At 49.3% G+C, this 22,523-nt stretch overlaps 10 non-coding genes across 10 annotated transcripts; all 10 read right to left on the bottom strand.

Moving 5' to 3' along the window:
- Positions 1 to 292: 292 nt before the first annotated feature.
- Positions 293 to 454, bottom strand: LOC124745803. Its single transcript, XR_007011143.1, has one exon. It is a non-coding gene; the product is annotated as a U1 spliceosomal RNA (small nuclear RNA).
- A 2,160-nt stretch (positions 455 to 2,614) lies between these two features.
- LOC124745802 lies at positions 2,615 to 2,776 on the bottom strand. Its single transcript, XR_007011142.1, has one exon. It is a non-coding gene; the product is annotated as a U1 spliceosomal RNA (small nuclear RNA).
- Positions 2,777 to 4,935: 2,159 nt separating this feature from the next.
- On the bottom strand, positions 4,936 to 5,097 carry LOC124745801. Its single transcript, XR_007011141.1, has one exon. It is a non-coding gene; the product is annotated as a U1 spliceosomal RNA (small nuclear RNA).
- A 2,158-nt stretch (positions 5,098 to 7,255) lies between these two features.
- On the bottom strand, positions 7,256 to 7,417 carry LOC124745800. Its single transcript, XR_007011140.1, has one exon. It is a non-coding gene; the product is annotated as a U1 spliceosomal RNA (small nuclear RNA).
- A 2,158-nt stretch (positions 7,418 to 9,575) lies between these two features.
- Positions 9,576 to 9,737, bottom strand: LOC124745796. The gene has a single exon (XR_007011138.1). It is a non-coding gene; the product is annotated as a U1 spliceosomal RNA (small nuclear RNA).
- A 2,158-nt stretch (positions 9,738 to 11,895) lies between these two features.
- LOC124745795 lies at positions 11,896 to 12,057 on the bottom strand. The gene has a single exon (XR_007011137.1). It is a non-coding gene; the product is annotated as a U1 spliceosomal RNA (small nuclear RNA).
- Positions 12,058 to 14,214: 2,157 nt separating this feature from the next.
- Positions 14,215 to 14,376, bottom strand: LOC124745794. Its single transcript, XR_007011136.1, has one exon. It is a non-coding gene; the product is annotated as a U1 spliceosomal RNA (small nuclear RNA).
- A 2,158-nt stretch (positions 14,377 to 16,534) lies between these two features.
- Positions 16,535 to 16,696, bottom strand: LOC124745793. The gene has a single exon (XR_007011135.1). It is a non-coding gene; the product is annotated as a U1 spliceosomal RNA (small nuclear RNA).
- A 2,157-nt stretch (positions 16,697 to 18,853) lies between these two features.
- LOC124745792 lies at positions 18,854 to 19,015 on the bottom strand. Its single transcript, XR_007011134.1, has one exon. It is a non-coding gene; the product is annotated as a U1 spliceosomal RNA (small nuclear RNA).
- Positions 19,016 to 21,173: 2,158 nt separating this feature from the next.
- Positions 21,174 to 21,335, bottom strand: LOC124745791. Its single transcript, XR_007011133.1, has one exon. It is a non-coding gene; the product is annotated as a U1 spliceosomal RNA (small nuclear RNA).
- Positions 21,336 to 22,523: the final 1,188 nt, after the last annotated feature.

The raw sequence follows: 22,523 nt of genomic DNA, 5'->3' as shown, positions 1-22,523 counted from the left end.
GCGCAATCCGTTTATGGACAGAGAATGCTAAAAGGGGCCGTTCGACCGTTAATACGGAAATCGTAGCCAAGTTGGATGGCCTGAGCCATCTCGCGGCTGCCGCTGCTATTACGAGCGCGCGTGCCACGCGGTTGAAGAGCAGTGCGCTGGCTCTGGCTTTCGACGCCGTTTCCTAGTGTGTTTTGTCGCTTCTAGTGGAGGCATCATCGGTTATGAGAAGCTGGTAAATTACTCACAGTCAGTACTTATCGTCCAACACGAGGAGAGGCTTTGATTGTAACGGAGATTAGCACCGGGACAGCGCGAACGCAGTCCCGACTACCAAAAATTATGCGCCCGAGTTACTCGCATTTGGAGTAATCGCGGGGGTCAGCTCGACCGAAGTGCAATGGACAAGCCTCACCCCGGAGGAACCGCCTTCATGATCACGGTATCCTCTACGCCAGGTAAGTATGCTTCTCCTCGGCCACAGGCGAATATTTGTAATGCGTCGCGCTATCGTAGTGGAACGAGAACTCTTGACGTTGTCGCATTCGGCGAAGAGCATGGTGCCGTGAATGTACTTGCTTCCTTAGAAACGCGCTGTTGGCCGTCGAGTTAGCAGGCAGACAGGCACAATAACGGCCTTCTGCAGAAAGCGATGCATTTTTCGTGCGGAAGACATCGCGACTCGCGGCGCCGGCCGTTGCTGGGGTTAAGTTACTGCACCCTCCGGGAGATGGCGGGCCATGTCGGGGTTACCGCCTTCGAGCCACCCTCTCCGCCTGAAAGTCGCCCTCTTTCTCGGCCGGTGTCAAAACGGCAAATGAGATTTGCTGAATGACTGTTTCTTCCAGCCACAGTGCAAGCCACAAAATCAATTATTTCTCTTACCTTTGCTCCCTCCGTGGGAGCCCATAGTGCTAGGAAATACGGCAGCATTGTCAATCGCCCTTGTCTGTCGCTGAGCAACCGAAGGACCAAGCTCAGACTATCAGATGTTCTAAGGAAGCTGTATGCACTCGTGGGTGTTGTACACGAGGGACAAACATCACGTCAGCAGGCTCTTAAGGAAAGGCAATAATCAGCAAAAAACTGCAACTTACCCCATTGGACGCTGATGGAACAGAAGACACTTGAAGGTAAGGTAACACTTCTTTTTTTTTCTGTTCATCTCGAGCACGATCTGGAAAGCTCGGACGAAATTTGTGTTCTCTTTAATTCAGAATGTGGAGATATTTCCTTCACGCATATGAAAGTATAATGCTTCATTATTTAAGCTAGATGGAAAAGTTTAGGGGAAGTAATTAATTCGTTTAGGCTGCACCACTACTAGGTAGCACTGTCAAAACAATGCCATTGCCATCTGATGGCAACACAGCTTGCTGCAGATTAATTTTGCGGCATTTCATAAATGATTAATATCTTATGACTATGGTGACGCTATGAGTAGTTTTATATGTGCAAACATTTGAAACTGCTGCAGGCATTACATTCACCCCTCTCTGCCTCTCTTGCTTGGACATGGAGTAAGTAAGGATAAATTAAATTGCTTGTTTTTGAAGTAGTAACAGTTCTGAAGTGTAAAGAAATGATATTAAACAATACAGTGTACATTTTTTTTTTTTCCGAATGTAGTGATTCAACAACGAATTTATTTATTTATTCCTACCTACCTCTGCAATTAGTGTACGTGAGTATTTCATTGGAACTGTTGCAATCGAAACCGAGCTTAATAATTTCATGCGGCCGTTTTCAGTCAGTCCTCCTCGTGCTTTAATTGCTCATTTCCAAGCGTTATTTTAGGTTGCCTGCAAAGTTGTCAGATGAAACACAACCACTGCGACGAAAGGCCATTCCTTGGAGCAGGTAGACGTCAACTGCGGCGGGAAACTGTCGTGGCCAGGAAGATATTCACTGTGTGTGGAAGTTAAGTGAGGATCCGAAGCTGACTTGCCAGCACACGTTGCAGCAGTCACTCGCCAACGGCAGCGGGGTAAGAAAGGGGTGCAAATACGCCGGTTCTCGTCCGATCACCGACGTTGGGCTTGGATGGGTGGCCGCCTCGCCTGGGAGCACAGGGCGCTGTTGGCTAGAATCTATGTTTCTCGTTTTCGGTGCAGCTCGTCATGTTATTTCCTTCGATTCACATCCCCACAAGCTCCTCAAGTGCCGCAAGTCTGCAAGTCCCGAGACGCTACGCTAGACGCTTGCTTCCGGCCCCTCATGTACCATGCCACCGGCGCCAAAGCGTTCGGCTGGCCGATGGCCCCTGTACGCCCGCTCGCGCCACAGCAGTCACTGTGCTTGCAGGGAATGTCGCGCCGCCGAATAACGTTTGGCGCGCAATCCGTTTATGGACAGAGAATGCTAAAAGGGGCCGTTCGACCGTTAATACGGAAATCGTAGCCAAGTTGGATGGCCTGAGCCATCTCGCGGCTGCCGCTGCTATTACGAGCGCGCGTGCCACGCGGTTGAAGAGCAGTGCGCTGGCTCTGGCTTTCGACGCCGTTTCCTAGTGTGTTTTGTCGCTTCTAGTGGAGGCATCATCGGTTATGAGAAGCTGGTAAATTACTCACAGTCAGTACTTATCGTCCAACACGAGGAGAGGCTTTGATTGTAACGGAGATTAGCACCGGGACAGCGCGAACGCAGTCCCGACTACCAAAAATTATGCGCCCGAGTTACTCGCATTTGGAGTAATCGCGGGGGTCAGCTCGACCGAAGTGCAATGGACAAGCCTCACCCCGGAGGAACCGCCTTCATGATCACGGTATCCTCTACGCCAGGTAAGTATGCTTCTCCTCGGCCACAGGCGAATATTTGTAATGCGTCGCGCTATCGTAGTGGAACGAGAACTCTTGACGTTGTCGCATTCGGCGAAGAGCATGGTGCCGTGAATGTACTTGCTTCCTTAGAAACGCGCTGTTGGCCGTCGAGTTAGCAGGCAGACAGGCACAATAACGGCCTTCTGCAGAAAGCGATGCATTTTTCGTGCGGAAGACATCGCGACTCGCGGCGCCGGCCGTTGCTGGGGTTAAGTTACTGCACCCTCCGGGAGATGGCGGGCCATGTCGGGGTTACCGCCTTCGAGCCACCCTCTCCGCCTGAAAGTCGCCCTCTTTCTCGGCCGCGTGTCAAAACGGCAAATGAGATTTGCTGAATGACTGTTTCTTCCAGCCACAGTGCAAGCCACAAAATCAATTATTTCTCTTACCTTTGCTCCCTCCGTGGGAGCCCATAGTGCTAGGAAATACGGCAGCATTGTCAATCGCCCTTGTCTGTCGCTGAGCAACCGAAGGACCAAGCTCAGACTATCAGATGTTCTAAGGAAGCTGTATGCACTCGTGGGTGTTGTACACGAGGGACAAACATCACGTCAGCAGGCTCTTAAGGAAAGGCAATAATCAGCAAAAAACTGCAACTTACCCCATTGGACGCTGATGGAACAGAAGACACTTGAAGGTAAGGTAACACTTCTTTTTTTTTCTGTTCATCTCGAGCACGATCTGGAAAGCTCGGACGAAATTTGTGTTCTCTTTAATTCAGAATGTGGAGATATTTCCTTCACGCATATGAAAGTATAATGCTTCATTATTTAAGCTAGATGGAAAAGTTTAGGGGAAGTAATTAATTCGTTTAGGCTGCACCACTACTAGGTAGCACTGTCAAAACAATGCCATTGCCATCTGATGGCAACACAGCTTGCTGCAGATTAATTTTGCGGCATTTCATAAATGATTAATATCTTATGACTATGGTGACGCTATGAGTAGTTTTATATGTGCAAACATTTGAAACTGCTGCAGGCATTACATTCACCCCTCTCTGCCTCTTTGCTTGGACATGGAGTAAGTAAGGATAAATTAAATTGCTTGTTTTTGAAGTAGTAACAGTTCTGAAGTGTAAAGAAATGATATTAAACAATACAGTGTACATTTTTTTTTTTTCCGAATGTAGTGATTCAACAACGAATTTATTTATTTATCCTACCTACCTCTGCAATTAGTGTACGTGAGTATTTCATTGGAACTGTTGCAATCGAAACCGAGCTTAATAATTTCATGCGGCCGTTTTCAGTCAGTCCTCCTCGTGCTTTAATTGCTCATTTCCAAGCGTTATTTTAGGTTGCCTGCAAAGTTGTCAGATGAAACACAACCACTGCGACGAAAGGCCATTCCTTGGAGCAGGTAGACGTCAACTGCGGCGGGAAACTGTCGTGGCCAGGAAGATATTCACTGTGTGTGGAAGTTAAGTGAGGATCCGAAGCTGACTTGCCAGCACACGTTGCAGCAGTCACTCGCCAACGGCAGCGGGGTAAGAAAGGGGTGCAAATACGCCGGTTCTCGTCCGATCACCGACGTTGGGCTTGGATGGGTGGCCGCCTCGCCTGGGAGCACAGGGCGCTGTTGGCTAGAATCTATGTTTCTCGTTTTCGGTGCAGCTCGTCATGTTATTTCCTTCGATTCACATCCCCACAAGCTCCTCAAGTGCCGCAAGTCTGCAAGTCCCGAGACGCTACGCTAGACGCTTGCTTCCGGCCCCTCATGTACCATGCCACCGGCGCCAAAGCGTTCGGCTGGCCGATGGCCCCTGTACGCCCGCCCGCGCCACAGCAGTCACTGTGCTTGCAGGGAATGTCGCGCCGCCGAATAACGTTTGGCGCGCAATCCGTTTATGGACAGAGAATGCTAAAAGGGGCCGTTCGACCGTTAATACGGAAATCGTAGCCAAGTTGGATGGCCTGAGCCATCTCGCGGCTGCCGCTGCTATTACGAGCGCGCGTGCCACGCGGTTGAAGAGCAGTGCGCTGGCTCTGGCTTTCGACGCCGTTTCCTAGTGTGTTTTGTCGCTTCTAGTGGAGGCATCATCGGTTATGAGAAGCTGGTAAATTACTCACAGTCAGTACTTATCGTCCAACACGAGGAGAGGCTTTGATTGTAACGGAGATTAGCACCGGGACAGCGCGAACGCAGTCCCGACTACCAAAAATTATGCGCCCGAGTTACTCGCATTTGGAGTAATCGCGGGGGTCAGCTCGACCGAAGTGCAATGGACAAGCCTCACCCCGGAGGAACCGCCTTCATGATCACGGTATCCTCTACGCCAGGTAAGTATGCTTCTCCTCGGCCACAGGCGAATATTTGTAATGCGTCGCGCTATCGTAGTGGAACGAGAACTCTTGACGTTGTCGCATTCGGCGAAGAGCATGGTGCCGTGAATGTACTTGCTTCCTTAGAAACGCGCTGTTGGCCGTCGAGTTAGCAGGCAGACAGGCACAATAACGGCCTTCTGCAGAAAGCGATGCATTTTTCGTGCGGAAGACATCGCGACTCGCGGCGCCGGCCGTTGCTGGGGTTAAGTTACTGCACCCTCCGGGAGATGGCGGGCCATGTCGGGGTTACCGCCTTCGAGCCACCCTCTCCGCCTGAAAGTCGCCCTCTTTCTCGGCCGGTGTCAAAACGGCAAATGAGATTTGCTGAATGACTGTTTCTTCCAGCCACAGTGCAAGCCACAAAATCAATTATTTCTCTTACCTTTGCTCCCTCCGTGGGAGCCCATAGTGCTAGGAAATACGGCAGCATTGTCAATCGCCCTTGTCTGTCGCTGAGCAACCGAAGGACCAAGCTCAGACTATCAGATGTTCTAAGGAAGCTGTATGCACTCGTGGGTGTTGTACACGAGGGACAAACATCACGTCAGCAGGCTCTTAAGGAAAGGCAATAATCAGCAAAAAACTGCAACTTACCCCATTGGACGCTGATGGAACAGAAGACACTTGAAGGTAAGGTAACACTTCTTTTTTTTTCTGTTCATCTCGAGCACGATCTGGAAAGCTCGGACGAAATTTGTGTTCTCTTTAATTCAGAATGTGGAGATATTTCCTTCACGCATATGAAAGTATAATGCTTCATTATTTAAGCTAGATGGAAAAGTTTAGGGGAAGTAATTAATTCGTTTAGGCTGCACCACTACTAGGTAGCACTGTCAAAACAATGCCATTGCCATCTGATGGCAACACAGCTTGCTGCAGATTAATTTTGCGGCATTTCATAAATGATTAATATCTTATGACTATGGTGACGCTATGAGTAGTTTTATATGTGCAAACATTTGAAACTGCTGCAGGCATTACATTCACCCCTCTCTGCCTCTTTGCTTGGACATGGAGTAAGTAAGGATAAATTAAATTGCTTGTTTTTGAAGTAGTAACAGTTCTGAAGTGTAAAGAAATGATATTAAACAATACAGTGTACATTTTTTTTTTTCCGAATGTAGTGATTCAACAACGAATTTATTTATTTATTCCTACCTACCTCTGCAATTAGTGTACGTGAGTATTTCATTGGAACTGTTGCAATCGAAACCGAGCTTAATAATTTCATGCGGCCGTTTTCAGTCAGTCCTCCTCGTGCTTTAATTGCTCATTTCCAAGCGTTATTTTAGGTTGCCTGCAAAGTTGTCAGATGAAACACAACCACTGCGACGAAAGGCCATTCCTTGGAGCAGGTAGACGTCAACTGCGGCGGGAAACTGTCGTGGCCAGGAAGATATTCACTGTGTGTGGAAGTTAAGTGAGGATCCGAAGCTGACTTGCCAGCACACGTTGCAGCAGTCACTCGCCAACGGCAGCGGGGTAAGAAAGGGGTGCAAATACGCCGGTTCTCGTCCGATCACCGACGTTGGGCTTGGATGGGTGGCCGCCTCGCCTGGGAGCACAGGGCGCTGTTGGCTAGAATCTATGTTTCTCGTTTTCGGTGCAGCTCGTCATGTTATTTCCTTCGATTCACATCCCCACAAGCTCCTCAAGTGCCGCAAGTCTGCAAGTCCCGAGACGCTACGCTAGACGCTTGCTTCCGGCCCCTCATGTACCATGCCACCGGCGCCAAAGCGTTCGGCTGGCCGATGGCCCCTGTACGCCCGCCCGCGCCACAGCAGTCACTGTGCTTGCAGGGAATGTCGCGCCGCCGAATAACGTTTGGCGCGCAATCCGTTTATGGACAGAGAATGCTAAAAGGGGCCGTTCGACCGTTAATACGGAAATCGTAGCCAAGTTGGATGGCCTGAGCCATCTCGCGGCTGCCGCTGCTATTACGAGCGCGCGTGCCACGCGGTTGAAGAGCAGTGCGCTGGCTCTGGCTTTCGACGCCGTTTCCTAGTGTGTTTTGTCGCTTCTAGTGGAGGCATCATCGGTTATGAGAAGCTGGTAAATTACTCACAGTCAGTACTTATCGTCCAACACGAGGAGAGGCTTTGATTGTAACGGAGATTAGCACCGGGACAGCGCGAACGCAGTCCCGACTACCAAAAATTATGCGCCCGAGTTACTCGCATTTGGAGTAATCGCGGGGGTCAGCTCGACCGAAGTGCAATGGACAAGCCTCACCCCGGAGGAACCGCCTTCATGATCACGGTATCCTCTACGCCAGGTAAGTATGCTTCTCCTCGGCCACAGGCGAATATTTGTAATGCGTCGCGCTATCGTAGTGGAACGAGAACTCTTGACGTTGTCGCATTCGGCGAAGAGCATGGTGCCGTGAATGTACTTGCTTCCTTAGAAACGCGCTGTTGGCCGTCGAGTTAGCAGGCAGACAGGCACAATAACGGCCTTCTGCAGAAAGCGATGCATTTTTCGTGCGGAAGACATCGCGACTCGCGGCGCCGGCCGTTGCTGGGGTTAAGTTACTGCACCCTCCGGGAGATGGCGGGCCATGTCGGGGTTACCGCCTTCGAGCCACCCTCTCCGCCTGAAAGTCGCCCTCTTTCTCGGCCGGTGTCAAAACGGCAAATGAGATTTGCTGAATGACTGTTTCTTCCAGCCACAGTGCAAGCCACAAAATCAATTATTTCTCTTACCTTTGCTCCCTCCGTGGGAGCCCATAGTGCTAGGAAATACGGCAGCATTGTCAATCGCCCTTGTCTGTCGCTGAGCAACCGAAGGACCAAGCTCAGACTATCAGATGTTCTAAGGAAGCTGTATGCACTCGTGGGTGTTGTACACGAGGGACAAACATCACGTCAGCAGGCTCTTAAGGAAAGGCAATAATCAGCAAAAAACTGCAACTTACCCCATTGGACGCTGATGGAACAGAAGACACTTGAAGGTAAGGTAACACTTCTTTTTTTTTCTGTTCATCTCGAGCACGATCTGGAAAGCTCGGACGAAATTTGTGTTCTCTTTAATTCAGAATGTGGAGATATTTCCTTCACGCATATGAAAGTATAATGCTTCATTATTTAAGCTAGATGGAAAAGTTTAGGGGAAGTAATTAATTCGTTTAGGCTGCACCACTACTAGGTAGCACTGTCAAAACAATGCCATTGCCATCTGATGGCAACACAGCTTGCTGCAGATTAATTTTGCGGCATTTCATAAATGATTAATATCTTATGACTATGGTGACGCTATGAGTAGTTTTATATGTGCAAACATTTGAAACTGCTGCAGGCATTACATTCACCCCTCTCTGCCTCTTTGCTTGGACATGGAGTAAGTAAGGATAAATTAAATTGCTTGTTTTTGAAGTAGTAACAGTTCTGAAGTGTAAAGAAATGATATTAAACAATACAGTGTACATTTTTTTTTTTCCGAATGTAGTGATTCAACAACGAATTTATTTATTTATTCCTACCTACCTCTGCAATTAGTGTACGTGAGTATTTCATTGGAACTGTTGCAATCGAAACCGAGCTTAATAATTTCATGCGGCCGTTTTCAGTCAGTCCTCCTCGTGCTTTAATTGCTCATTTCCAAGCGTTATTTTAGGTTGCCTGCAAAGTTGTCAGATGAAACACAACCACTGCGACGAAAGGCCATTCCTTGGAGCAGGTAGACGTCAACTGCGGCGGGAAACTGTCGTGGCCAGGAAGATATTCACTGTGTGTGGAAGTTAAGTGAGGATCCGAAGCTGACTTGCCAGCACACGTTGCAGCAGTCACTCGCCAACGGCAGCGGGGTAAGAAAGGGGTGCAAATACGCCGGTTCTCGTCCGATCACCGACGTTGGGCTTGGATGGGTGGCCGCCTCGCCTGGGAGCACAGGGCGCTGTTGGCTAGAATCTATGTTTCTCGTTTTCGGTGCAGCTCGTCATGTTATTTCCTTCGATTCACATCCCCACAAGCTCCTCAAGTGCCGCAAGTCTGCAAGTCCCGAGACGCTACGCTAGACGCTTGCTTCCGGCCCCTCATGTACCATGCCACCGGCGCCAAAGCGTTCGGCTGGCCGATGGCCCCTGTACGCCCGCTCGCGCCACAGCAGTCACTGTGCTTGCAGGGAATGTCGCGCCGCCGAATAACGTTTGGCGCGCAATCCGTTTATGGACAGAGAATGCTAAAAGGGGCCGTTCGACCGTTAATACGGAAATCGTAGCCAAGTTGGATGGCCTGAGCCATCTCGCGGCTGCCGCTGCTATTACGAGCGCGCGTGCCACGCGGTTGAAGAGCAGTGCGCTGGCTCTGGCTTTCGACGCCGTTTCCTAGTGTGTTTTGTCGCTTCTAGTGGAGGCATCATCGGTTATGAGAAGCTGGTAAATTACTCACAGTCAGTACTTATCGTCCAACACGAGGAGAGGCTTTGATTGTAACGGAGATTAGCACCGGGACAGCGCGAACGCAGTCCCGACTACCAAAAATTATGCGCCCGAGTTACTCGCATTTGGAGTAATCGCGGGGGTCAGCTCGACCGAAGTGCAATGGACAAGCCTCACCCCGGAGGAACCGCCTTCATGATCACGGTATCCTCTACGCCAGGTAAGTATGCTTCTCCTCGGCCACAGGCGAATATTTGTAATGCGTCGCGCTATCGTAGTGGAACGAGAACTCTTGACGTTGTCGCATTCGGCGAAGAGCATGGTGCCGTGAATGTACTTGCTTCCTTAGAAACGCGCTGTTGGCCGTCGAGTTAGCAGGCAGACAGGCACAATAACGGCCTTCTGCAGAAAGCGATGCATTTTTCGTGCGGAAGACATCGCGACTCGCGGCGCCGGCCGTTGCTGGGGTTAAGTTACTGCACCCTCCGGGAGATGGCGGGCCATGTCGGGGTTACCGCCTTCGAGCCACCCTCTCCGCCTGAAAGTCGCCCTCTTTCTCGGCCGGTGTCAAAACGGCAAATGAGATTTGCTGAATGACTGTTTCTTCCAGCCACAGTGCAAGCCACAAAATCAATTATTTCTCTTACCTTTGCTCCCTCCGTGGGAGCCCATAGTGCTAGGAAATACGGCAGCATTGTCAATCGCCCTTGTCTGTCGCTGAGCAACCGAAGGACCAAGCTCAGACTATCAGATGTTCTAAGGAAGCTGTATGCACTCGTGGGTGTTGTACACGAGGGACAAACATCACGTCAGCAGGCTCTTAAGGAAAGGCAATAATCAGCAAAAAACTGCAACTTACCCCATTGGACGCTGATGGAACAGAAGACACTTGAAGGTAAGGTAACACTTCTTTTTTTTTCTGTTCATCTCGAGCACGATCTGGAAAGCTCGGACGAAATTTGTGTTCTCTTTAATTCAGAATGTGGAGATATTTCCTTCACGCATATGAAAGTATAATGCTTCATTATTTAAGCTAGATGGAAAAGTTTAGGGGAAGTAATTAATTCGTTTAGGCTGCACCACTACTAGGTAGCACTGTCAAAACAATGCCATTGCCATCTGATGGCAACACAGCTTGCTGCAGATTAATTTTGCGGCATTTCATAAATGATTAATATCTTATGACTATGGTGACGCTATGAGTAGTTTTATATGTGCAAACATTTGAAACTGCTGCAGGCATTACATTCACCCCTCTCTGCCTCTTTGCTTGGACATGGAGTAAGTAAGGATAAATTAAATTGCTTGTTTTTGAAGTAGTAACAGTTCTGAAGTGTAAAGAAATGATATTAAACAATACAGTGTACATTTTTTTTTTTCCGAATGTAGTGATTCAACAACGAATTTATTTATTTATTCCTACCTACCTCTGCAATTAGTGTACGTGAGTATTTCATTGGAACTGTTGCAATCGAAACCGAGCTTAATAATTTCATGCGGCCGTTTTCAGTCAGTCCTCCTCGTGCTTTAATTGCTCATTTCCAAGCGTTATTTTAGGTTGCCTGCAAAGTTGTCAGATGAAACACAACCACTGCGACGAAAGGCCATTCCTTGGAGCAGGTAGACGTCAACTGCGGCGGGAAACTGTCGTGGCCAGGAAGATATTCACTGTGTGTGGAAGTTAAGTGAGGATCCGAAGCTGACTTGCCAGCACACGTTGCAGCAGTCACTCGCCAACGGCAGCGGGGTAAGAAAGGGGTGCAAATACGCCGGTTCTCGTCCGATCACCGACGTTGGGCTTGGATGGGTGGCCGCCTCGCCTGGGAGCACAGGGCGCTGTTGGCTAGAATCTATGTTTCTCGTTTTCGGTGCAGCTCGTCATGTTATTTCCTTCGATTCACATCCCCACAAGCTCCTCAAGTGCCGCAAGTCTGCAAGTCCCGAGACGCTACGCTAGACGCTTGCTTCCGGCCCCTCATGTACCATGCCACCGGCGCCAAAGCGTTCGGCTGGCCGATGGCCCCTGTACGCCCGCTCGCGCCACAGCAGTCACTGTGCTTGCAGGGAATGTCGCGCCGCCGAATAACGTTTGGCGCGCAATCCGTTTATGGACAGAGAATGCTAAAAGGGGCCGTTCGACCGTTAATACGGAAATCGTAGCCAAGTTGGATGGCCTGAGCCATCTCGCGGCTGCCGCTGCTATTACGAGCGCGCGTGCCACGCGGTTGAAGAGCAGTGCGCTGGCTCTGGCTTTCGACGCCGTTTCCTAGTGTGTTTTGTCGCTTCTAGTGGAGGCATCATCGGTTATGAGAAGCTGGTAAATTACTCACAGTCAGTACTTATCGTCCAACACGAGGAGAGGCTTTGATTGTAACGGAGATTAGCACCGGGACAGCGCGAACGCAGTCCCGACTACCAAAAATTATGCGCCCGAGTTACTCGCATTTGGAGTAATCGCGGGGGTCAGCTCGACCGAAGTGCAATGGACAAGCCTCACCCCGGAGGAACCGCCTTCATGATCACGGTATCCTCTACGCCAGGTAAGTATGCTTCTCCTCGGCCACAGGCGAATATTTGTAATGCGTCGCGCTATCGTAGTGGAACGAGAACTCTTGACGTTGTCGCATTCGGCGAAGAGCATGGTGCCGTGAATGTACTTGCTTCCTTAGAAACGCGCTGTTGGCCGTCGAGTTAGCAGGCAGACAGGCACAATAACGGCCTTCTGCAGAAAGCGATGCATTTTTCGTGCGGAAGACATCGCGACTCGCGGCGCCGGCCGTTGCTGGGGTTAAGTTACTGCACCCTCCGGGAGATGGCGGGCCATGTCGGGGTTACCGCCTTCGAGCCACCCTCTCCGCCTGAAAGTCGCCCTCTTTCTCGGCCGGTGTCAAAACGGCAAATGAGATTTGCTGAATGACTGTTTCTTCCAGCCACAGTGCAAGCCACAAAATCAATTATTTCTCTTACCTTTGCTCCCTCCGTGGGAGCCCATAGTGCTAGGAAATACGGCAGCATTGTCAATCGCCCTTGTCTGTCGCTGAGCAACCGAAGGACCAAGCTCAGACTATCAGATGTTCTAAGGAAGCTGTATGCACTCGTGGGTGTTGTACACGAGGGACAAACATCACGTCAGCAGGCTCTTAAGGAAAGGCAATAATCAGCAAAAAACTGCAACTTACCCCATTGGACGCTGATGGAACAGAAGACACTTGAAGGTAAGGTAACACTTCTTTTTTTTTCTGTTCATCTCGAGCACGATCTGGAAAGCTCGGACGAAATTTGTGTTCTCTTTAATTCAGAATGTGGAGATATTTCCTTCACGCATATGAAAGTATAATGCTTCATTATTTAAGCTAGATGGAAAAGTTTAGGGGAAGTAATTAATTCGTTTAGGCTGCACCACTACTAGGTAGCACTGTCAAAACAATGCCATTGCCATCTGATGGCAACACAGCTTGCTGCAGATTAATTTTGCGGCATTTCATAAATGATTAATATCTTATGACTATGGTGACGCTATGAGTAGTTTTATATGTGCAAACATTTGAAACTGCTGCAGGCATTACATTCACCCCTCTCTGCCTCTTTGCTTGGACATGGAGTAAGTAAGGATAAATTAAATTGCTTGTTTTTGAAGTAGTAACAGTTCTGAAGTGTAAAGAAATGATATTAAACAATACAGTGTACATTTTTTTTTTCCGAATGTAGTGATTCAACAACGAATTTATTTATTTATTCCTACCTACCTCTGCAATTAGTGTACGTGAGTATTTCATTGGAACTGTTGCAATCGAAACCGAGCTTAATAATTTCATGCGGCCGTTTTCAGTCAGTCCTCCTCGTGCTTTAATTGCTCATTTCCAAGCGTTATTTTAGGTTGCCTGCAAAGTTGTCAGATGAAACACAACCACTGCGACGAAAGGCCATTCCTTGGAGCAGGTAGACGTCAACTGCGGCGGGAAACTGTCGTGGCCAGGAAGATATTCACTGTGTGTGGAAGTTAAGTGAGGATCCGAAGCTGACTTGCCAGCACACGTTGCAGCAGTCACTCGCCAACGGCAGCGGGGTAAGAAAGGGGTGCAAATACGCCGGTTCTCGTCCGATCACCGACGTTGGGCTTGGATGGGTGGCCGCCTCGCCTGGGAGCACAGGGCGCTGTTGGCTAGAATCTATGTTTCTCGTTTTCGGTGCAGCTCGTCATGTTATTTCCTTCGATTCACATCCCCACAAGCTCCTCAAGTGCCGCAAGTCTGCAAGTCCCGAGACGCTACGCTAGACGCTTGCTTCCGGCCCCTCATGTACCATGCCACCGGCGCCAAAGCGTTCGGCTGGCCGATGGCCCCTGTACGCCCGCTCGCGCCACAGCAGTCACTGTGCTTGCAGGGAATGTCGCGCCGCCGAATAACGTTTGGCGCGCAATCCGTTTATGGACAGAGAATGCTAAAAGGGGCCGTTCGACCGTTAATACGGAAATCGTAGCCAAGTTGGATGGCCTGAGCCATCTCGCGGCTGCCGCTGCTATTACGAGCGCGCGTGCCACGCGGTTGAAGAGCAGTGCGCTGGCTCTGGCTTTCGACGCCGTTTCCTAGTGTGTTTTGTCGCTTCTAGTGGAGGCATCATCGGTTATGAGAAGCTGGTAAATTACTCACAGTCAGTACTTATCGTCCAACACGAGGAGAGGCTTTGATTGTAACGGAGATTAGCACCGGGACAGCGCGAACGCAGTCCCGACTACCAAAAATTATGCGCCCGAGTTACTCGCATTTGGAGTAATCGCGGGGGTCAGCTCGACCGAAGTGCAATGGACAAGCCTCACCCCGGAGGAACCGCCTTCATGATCACGGTATCCTCTACGCCAGGTAAGTATGCTTCTCCTCGGCCACAGGCGAATATTTGTAATGCGTCGCGCTATCGTAGTGGAACGAGAACTCTTGACGTTGTCGCATTCGGCGAAGAGCATGGTGCCGTGAATGTACTTGCTTCCTTAGAAACGCGCTGTTGGCCGTCGAGTTAGCAGGCAGACAGGCACAATAACGGCCTTCTGCAGAAAGCGATGCATTTTTCGTGCGGAAGACATCGCGACTCGCGGCGCCGGCCGTTGCTGGGGTTAAGTTACTGCACCCTCCGGGAGATGGCGGGCCATGTCGGGGTTACCGCCTTCGAGCCACCCTCTCCGCCTGAAAGTCGCCCTCTTTCTCGGCCGGTGTCAAAACGGCAAATGAGATTTGCTGAATGACTGTTTCTTCCAGCCACAGTGCAAGCCACAAAATCAATTATTTCTCTTACCTTTGCTCCCTCCGTGGGAGCCCATAGTGCTAGGAAATACGGCAGCATTGTCAATCGCCCTTGTCTGTCGCTGAGCAACCGAAGGACCAAGCTCAGACTATCAGATGTTCTAAGGAAGCTGTATGCACTCGTGGGTGTTGTACACGAGGGACAAACATCACGTCAGCAGGCTCTTAAGGAAAGGCAATAATCAGCAAAAAACTGCAACTTACCCCATTGGACGCTGATGGAACAGAAGACACTTGAAGGTAAGGTAACACTTCTTTTTTTTTCTGTTCATCTCGAGCACGATCTGGAAAGCTCGGACGAAATTTGTGTTCTCTTTAATTCAGAATGTGGAGATATTTCCTTCACGCATATGAAAGTATAATGCTTCATTATTTAAGCTAGATGGAAAAGTTTAGGGGAAGTAATTAATTCGTTTAGGCTGCACCACTACTAGGTAGCACTGTCAAAACAATGCCATTGCCATCTGATGGCAACACAGCTTGCTGCAGATTAATTTTGCGGCATTTCATAAATGATTAATATCTTATGACTATGGTGACGCTATGAGTAGTTTTATATGTGCAAACATTTGAAACTGCTGCAGGCATTACATTCACCCCTCTCTGCCTCTTTGCTTGGACATGGAGTAAGTAAGGATAAATTAAATTGCTTGTTTTTGAAGTAGTAACAGTTCTGAAGTGTAAAGAAATGATATTAAACAATACAGTGTACATTTTTTTTTTTCCGAATGTAGTGATTCAACAACGAATTTATTTATTTATTCCTACCTACCTCTGCAATTAGTGTACGTGAGTATTTCATTGGAACTGTTGCAATCGAAACCGAGCTTAATAATTTCATGCGGCCGTTTTCAGTCAGTCCTCCTCGTGCTTTAATTGCTCATTTCCAAGCGTTATTTTAGGTTGCCTGCAAAGTTGTCAGATGAAACACAACCACTGCGACGAAAGGCCATTCCTTGGAGCAGGTAGACGTCAACTGCGGCGGGAAACTGTCGTGGCCAGGAAGATATTCACTGTGTGTGGAAGTTAAGTGAGGATCCGAAGCTGACTTGCCAGCACACGTTGCAGCAGTCACTCGCCAACGGCAGCGGGGTAAGAAAGGGGTGCAAATACGCCGGTTCTCGTCCGATCACCGACGTTGGGCTTGGATGGGTGGCCGCCTCGCCTGGGAGCACAGGGCGCTGTTGGCTAGAATCTATGTTTCTCGTTTTCGGTGCAGCTCGTCATGTTATTTCCTTCGATTCACATCCCCACAAGCTCCTCAAGTGCCGCAAGTCTGCAAGTCCCGAGACGCTACGCTAGACGCTTGCTTCCGGCCCCTCATGTACCATGCCACCGGCGCCAAAGCGTTCGGCTGGCCGATGGCCCCTGTACGCCCGCTCGCGCCACAGCAGTCACTGTGCTTGCAGGGAATGTCGCGCCGCCGAATAACGTTTGGCGCGCAATCCGTTTATGGACAGAGAATGCTAAAAGGGGCCGTTCGACCGTTAATACGGAAATCGTAGCCAAGTTGGATGGCCTGAGCCATCTCGCGGCTGCCGCTGCTATTACGAGCGCGCGTGCCACGCGGTTGAAGAGCAGTGCGCTGGCTCTGGCTTTCGACGCCGTTTCCTAGTGTGTTTTGTCGCTTCTAGTGGAGGCATCATCGGTTATGAGAAGCTGGTAAATTACTCACAGTCAGTACTTATCGTCCAACACGAGGAGAGGCTTTGATTGTAACGGAGATTAGCACCGGGACAGCGCGAACGCAGTCCCGACTACCAAAAATTATGCGCCCGAGTTACTCGCATTTGGAGTAATCGCGGGGGTCAGCTCGACCGAAGTGCAATGGACAAGCCTCACCCCGGAGGAACCGCCTTCATGATCACGGTATCCTCTACGCCAGGTAAGTATGCTTCTCCTCGGCCACAGGCGAATATTTGTAATGCGTCGCGCTATCGTAGTGGAACGAGAACTCTTGACGTTGTCGCATTCGGCGAAGAGCATGGTGCCGTGAATGTACTTGCTTCCTTAGAAACGCGCTGTTGGCCGTCGAGTTAGCAGGCAGACAGGCACAATAACGGCCTTCTGCAGAAAGCGATGCATTTTTCGTGCGGAAGACATCGCGACTCGCGGCGCCGGCCGTTGCTGGGGTTAAGTTACTGCACCCTCCGGGAGATGGCGGGCCATGTCGGGGTTACCGCCTTCGAGCCACCCTCTCCGCCTGAAAGTCGCCCTCTTTCTCGGCCGGTGTCAAAACGGCAAATGAGATTTGCTGAATGACTGTTTCTTCCAGCCACAGTGCAAGCCACAAAATCAATTATTTCTCTTACCTTTGCTCCCTCCGTGGGAGCCCATAGTGCTAGGAAATACGGCAGCATTGTCAATCGCCCTTGTCTGTCGCTGAGCAACCGAAGGACCAAGCTCAGACTATCAGATGTTCTAAGGAAGCTGTATGCACTCGTGGGTGTTGTACACGAGGGACAAACATCACGTCAGCAGGCTCTTAAGGAAAGGCAATAATCAGCAAAAAACTGCAACTTACCCCATTGGACGCTGATGGAACAGAAGACACTTGAAGGTAAGGTAACACTTCTTTTTTTTTCTGTTCATCTCGAGCACGATCTGGAAAGCTCGGACGAAATTTGTGTTCTCTTTAATTCAGAATGTGGAGATATTTCCTTCACGCATATGAAAGTATAATGCTTCATTATTTAAGCTAGATGGAAAAGTTTAGGGGAAGTAATTAATTCGTTTAGGCTGCACCACTACTAGGTAGCACTGTCAAAACAATGCCATTGCCATCTGATGGCAACACAGCTTGCTGCAGATTAATTTTGCGGCATTTCATAAATGATTAATATCTTATGACTATGGTGACGCTATGAGTAGTTTTATATGTGCAAACATTTGAAACTGCTGCAGGCATTACATTCACCCCTCTCTGCCTCTTTGCTTGGACATGGAGTAAGTAAGGATAAATTAAATTGCTTGTTTTTGAAGTAGTAACAGTTCTGAAGTGTAAAGAAATGATATTAAACAATACAGTGTACATTTTTTTTTTCCGAATGTAGTGATTCAACAACGAATTTATTTATTTATTCCTACCTACCTCTGCAATTAGTGTACGTGAGTATTTCATTGGAACTGTTGCAATCGAAACCGAGCTTAATAATTTCATGCGGCCGTTTTCAGTCAGTCCTCCTCGTGCTTTAATTGCTCATTTCCAAGCGTTATTTTAGGTTGCCTGCAAAGTTGTCAGATGAAACACAACCACTGCGACGAAAGGCCATTCCTTGGAGCAGGTAGACGTCAACTGCGGCGGGAAACTGTCGTGGCCAGGAAGATATTCACTGTGTGTGGAAGTTAAGTGAGGATCCGAAGCTGACTTGCCAGCACACGTTGCAGCAGTCACTCGCCAACGGCAGCGGGGTAAGAAAGGGGTGCAAATACGCCGGTTCTCGTCCGATCACCGACGTTGGGCTTGGATGGGTGGCCGCCTCGCCTGGGAGCACAGGGCGCTGTTGGCTAGAATCTATGTTTCTCGTTTTCGGTGCAGCTCGTCATGTTATTTCCTTCGATTCACATCCCCACAAGCTCCTCAAGTGCCGCAAGTCTGCAAGTCCCGAGACGCTACGCTAGACGCTTGCTTCCGGCCCCTCATGTACCATGCCACCGGCGCCAAAGCGTTCGGCTGGCCGATGGCCCCTGTACGCCCGCCCGCGCCACAGCAGTCACTGTGCTTGCAGGGAATGTCGCGCCGCCGAATAACGTTTGGCGCGCAATCCGTTTATGGACAGAGAATGCTAAAAGGGGCCGTTCGACCGTTAATACGGAAATCGTAGCCAAGTTGGATGGCCTGAGCCATCTCGCGGCTGCCGCTGCTATTACGAGCGCGCGTGCCACGCGGTTGAAGAGCAGTGCGCTGGCTCTGGCTTTCGACGCCGTTTCCTAGTGTGTTTTGTCGCTTCTAGTGGAGGCATCATCGGTTATGAGAAGCTGGTAAATTACTCACAGTCAGTACTTATCGTCCAACACGAGGAGAGGCTTTGATTGTAACGGAGATTAGCACCGGGACAGCGCGAACGCAGTCCCGACTACCAAAAATTATGCGCCCGAGTTACTCGCATTTGGAGTAATCGCGGGGGTCAGCTCGACCGAAGTGCAATGGACAAGCCTCACCCCGGAGGAACCGCCTTCATGATCACGGTATCCTCTACGCCAGGTAAGTATGCTTCTCCTCGGCCACAGGCGAATATTTGTAATGCGTCGCGCTATCGTAGTGGAACGAGAACTCTTGACGTTGTCGCATTCGGCGAAGAGCATGGTGCCGTGAATGTACTTGCTTCCTTAGAAACGCGCTGTTGGCCGTCGAGTTAGCAGGCAGACAGGCACAATAACGGCCTTCTGCAGAAAGCGATGCATTTTTCGTGCGGAAGACATCGCGACTCGCGGCGCCGGCCGTTGCTGGGGTTAAGTTACTGCACCCTCCGGGAGATGGCGGGCCATGTCGGGGTTACCGCCTTCGAGCCACCCTCTCCGCCTGAAAGTCGCCCTCTTTCTCGGCCGGTGTCAAAACGGCAAATGAGATTTGCTGAATGACTGTTTCTTCCAGCCACAGTGCAAGCCACAAAATCAATTATTTCTCTTACCTTTGCTCCCTCCGTGGGAGCCCATAGTGCTAGGAAATACGGCAGCATTGTCAATCGCCCTTGTCTGTCGCTGAGCAACCGAAGGACCAAGCTCAGACTATCAGATGTTCTAAGGAAGCTGTATGCACTCGTGGGTGTTGTACACGAGGGACAAACATCACGTCAGCAGGCTCTTAAGGAAAGGCAATAATCAGCAAAAAACTGCAACTTACCCCATTGGACGCTGATGGAACAGAAGACACTTGAAGGTAAGGTAACACTTCTTTTTTTTTCTGTTCATCTCGAGCACGATCTGGAAAGCTCGGACGAAATTTGTGTTCTCTTTAATTCAGAATGTGGAGATATTTCCTTCACGCATATGAAAGTATAATGCTTCATTATTTAAGCTAGATGGAAAAGTTTAGGGGAAGTAATTAATTCGTTTAGGCTGCACCACTACTAGGTAGCACTGTCAAAACAATGCCATTGCCATCTGATGGCAACACAGCTTGCTGCAGATTAATTTTGCGGCATTTCATAAATGATTAATATCTTATGACTATGGTGACGCTATGAGTAGTTTTATATGTGCAAACATTTGAAACTGCTGCAGGCATTACATTCACCCCTCTCTGCCTCTTTGCTTGGACATGGAGTAAGTAAGGATAAATTAAATTGCTTGTTTTTGAAGTAGTAACAGTTCTGAAGTGTAAAGAAATGATATTAAACAATACAGTGTACATTTTTTTTTTTCCGAATGTAGTGATTCAACAACGAATTTATTTATTTATTCCTACCTACCTCTGCAATTAGTGTACGTGAGTATTTCATTGGAACTGTTGCAATCGAAACCGAGCTTAATAATTTCATGCGGCCGTTTTCAGTCAGTCCTCCTCGTGCTTTAATTGCTCATTTCCAAGCGTTATTTTAGGTTGCCTGCAAAGTTGTCAGATGAAACACAACCACTGCGACGAAAGGCCATTCCTTGGAGCAGGTAGACGTCAACTGCGGCGGGAAACTGTCGTGGCCAGGAAGATATTCACTGTGTGTGGAAGTTAAGTGAGGATCCGAAGCTGACTTGCCAGCACACGTTGCAGCAGTCACTCGCCAACGGCAGCGGGGTAAGAAAGGGGTGCAAATACGCCGGTTCTCGTCCGATCACCGACGTTGGGCTTGGATGGGTGGCCGCCTCGCCTGGGAGCACAGGGCGCTGTTGGCTAGAATCTATGTTTCTCGTTTTCGGTGCAGCTCGTCATGTTATTTCCTTCGATTCACATCCCCACAAGCTCCTCAAGTGCCGCAAGTCTGCAAGTCCCGAGACGCTACGCTAGACGCTTGCTTCCGGCCCCTCATGTACCATGCCACCGGCGCCAAAGCGTTCGGCTGGCCGATGGCCCCTGTACGCCCGCTCGCGCCACAGCAGTCACTGTGCTTGCAGGGAATGTCGCGCCGCCGAATAACGTTTGGCGCGCAATCCGTTTATGGACAGAGAATGCTAAAAGGGGCCGTTCGACCGTTAATACGGAAATCGTAGCCAAGTTGGATGGCCTGAGCCATCTCGCGGCTGCCGCTGCTATTACGAGCGCGCGTGCCACGCGGTTGAAGAGCAGTGCGCTGGCTCTGGCTTTCGACGCCGTTTCCTAGTGTGTTTTGTCGCTTCTAGTGGAGGCATCATCGGTTATGAGAAGCTGGTAAATTACTCACAGTCAGTACTTATCGTCCAACACGAGGAGAGGCTTTGATTGTAACGGAGATTAGCACCGGGACAGCGCGAACGCAGTCCCGACTACCAAAAATTATGCGCCCGAGTTACTCGCATTTGGAGTAATCGCGGGGGTCAGCTCGACCGAAGTGCAATGGACAAGCCTCACCCCGGAGGAACCGCCTTCATGATCACGGTATCCTCTACGCCAGGTAAGTATGCTTCTCCTCGGCCACAGGCGAATATTTGTAATGCGTCGCGCTATCGTAGTGGAACGAGAACTCTTGACGTTGTCGCATTCGGCGAAGAGCATGGTGCCGTGAATGTACTTGCTTCCTTAGAAACGCGCTGTTGGCCGTCGAGTTAGCAGGCAGACAGGCACAATAACGGCCTTCTGCAGAAAGCGATGCATTTTTCGTGCGGAAGACATCGCGACTCGCGGCGCCGGCCGTTGCTGGGGTTAAGTTACTGCACCCTCCGGGAGATGGCGGGCCATGTCGGGGTTACCGCCTTCGAGCCACCCTCTCCGCCTGAAAGTCGCCCTCTTTCTCGGCCGGTGTCAAAACGGCAAATGAGATTTGCTGAATGACTGTTTCTTCCAGCCACAGTGCAAGCCACAAAATCAATTATTTCTCTTACCTTTGCTCCCTCCGTGGGAGCCCATAGTGCTAGGAAATACGGCAGCATTGTCAATCGCCCTTGTCTGTCGCTGAGCAACCGAAGGACCAAGCTCAGACTATCAGATGTTCTAAGGAAGCTGTATGCACTCGTGGGTGTTGTACACGAGGGACAAACATCACGTCAGCAGGCTCTTAAGGAAAGGCAATAATCAGCAAAAAACTGCAACTTACCCCATTGGACGCTGATGGAACAGAAGACACTTGAAGGTAAGGTAACACTTCTTTTTTTTTCTGTTCATCTCGAGCACGATCTGGAAAGCTCGGACGAAATTTGTGTTCTCTTTAATTCAGAATGTGGAGATATTTCCTTCACGCATATGAAAGTATAATGCTTCATTATTTAAGCTAGATGGAAAAGTTTAGGGGAAGTAATTAATTCGTTTAGGCTGCACCACTACTAGGTAGCACTGTCAAAACAATGCCATTGCCATCTGATGGCAACACAGCTTGCTGCAGATTAATTTTGCGGCATTTTATAAATGATTAATATCTTATGACTATGGTGACGCTATGAGTAGTTTTATATGTGCAAACATTTGAAACTGCTGCAGGCATTACATTCACCCCTCTCTGCCTCTTTGCTTGGACATGGAGTAAGTAAGGATAAATTAAATTGCTTGTTTTTGAAGTAGTAACAGTTCTGAAGTGTAAAGAAATGATATTAAACAATACAGTGTACATTTTTTTTTTTCCGAATGTAGTGATTCAACAACGAATTTATTTATTTA

Source organism: Schistocerca piceifrons, unplaced genomic scaffold (genome assembly GCF_021461385.2).
Source record: "Schistocerca piceifrons isolate TAMUIC-IGC-003096 unplaced genomic scaffold, iqSchPice1.1 HiC_scaffold_334, whole genome shotgun sequence".
Lineage (NCBI taxonomy): Eukaryota > Metazoa > Arthropoda > Insecta > Orthoptera > Acrididae > Schistocerca > Schistocerca piceifrons.
This window is presented reverse-complemented; position numbering and strand designations above follow the sequence as displayed.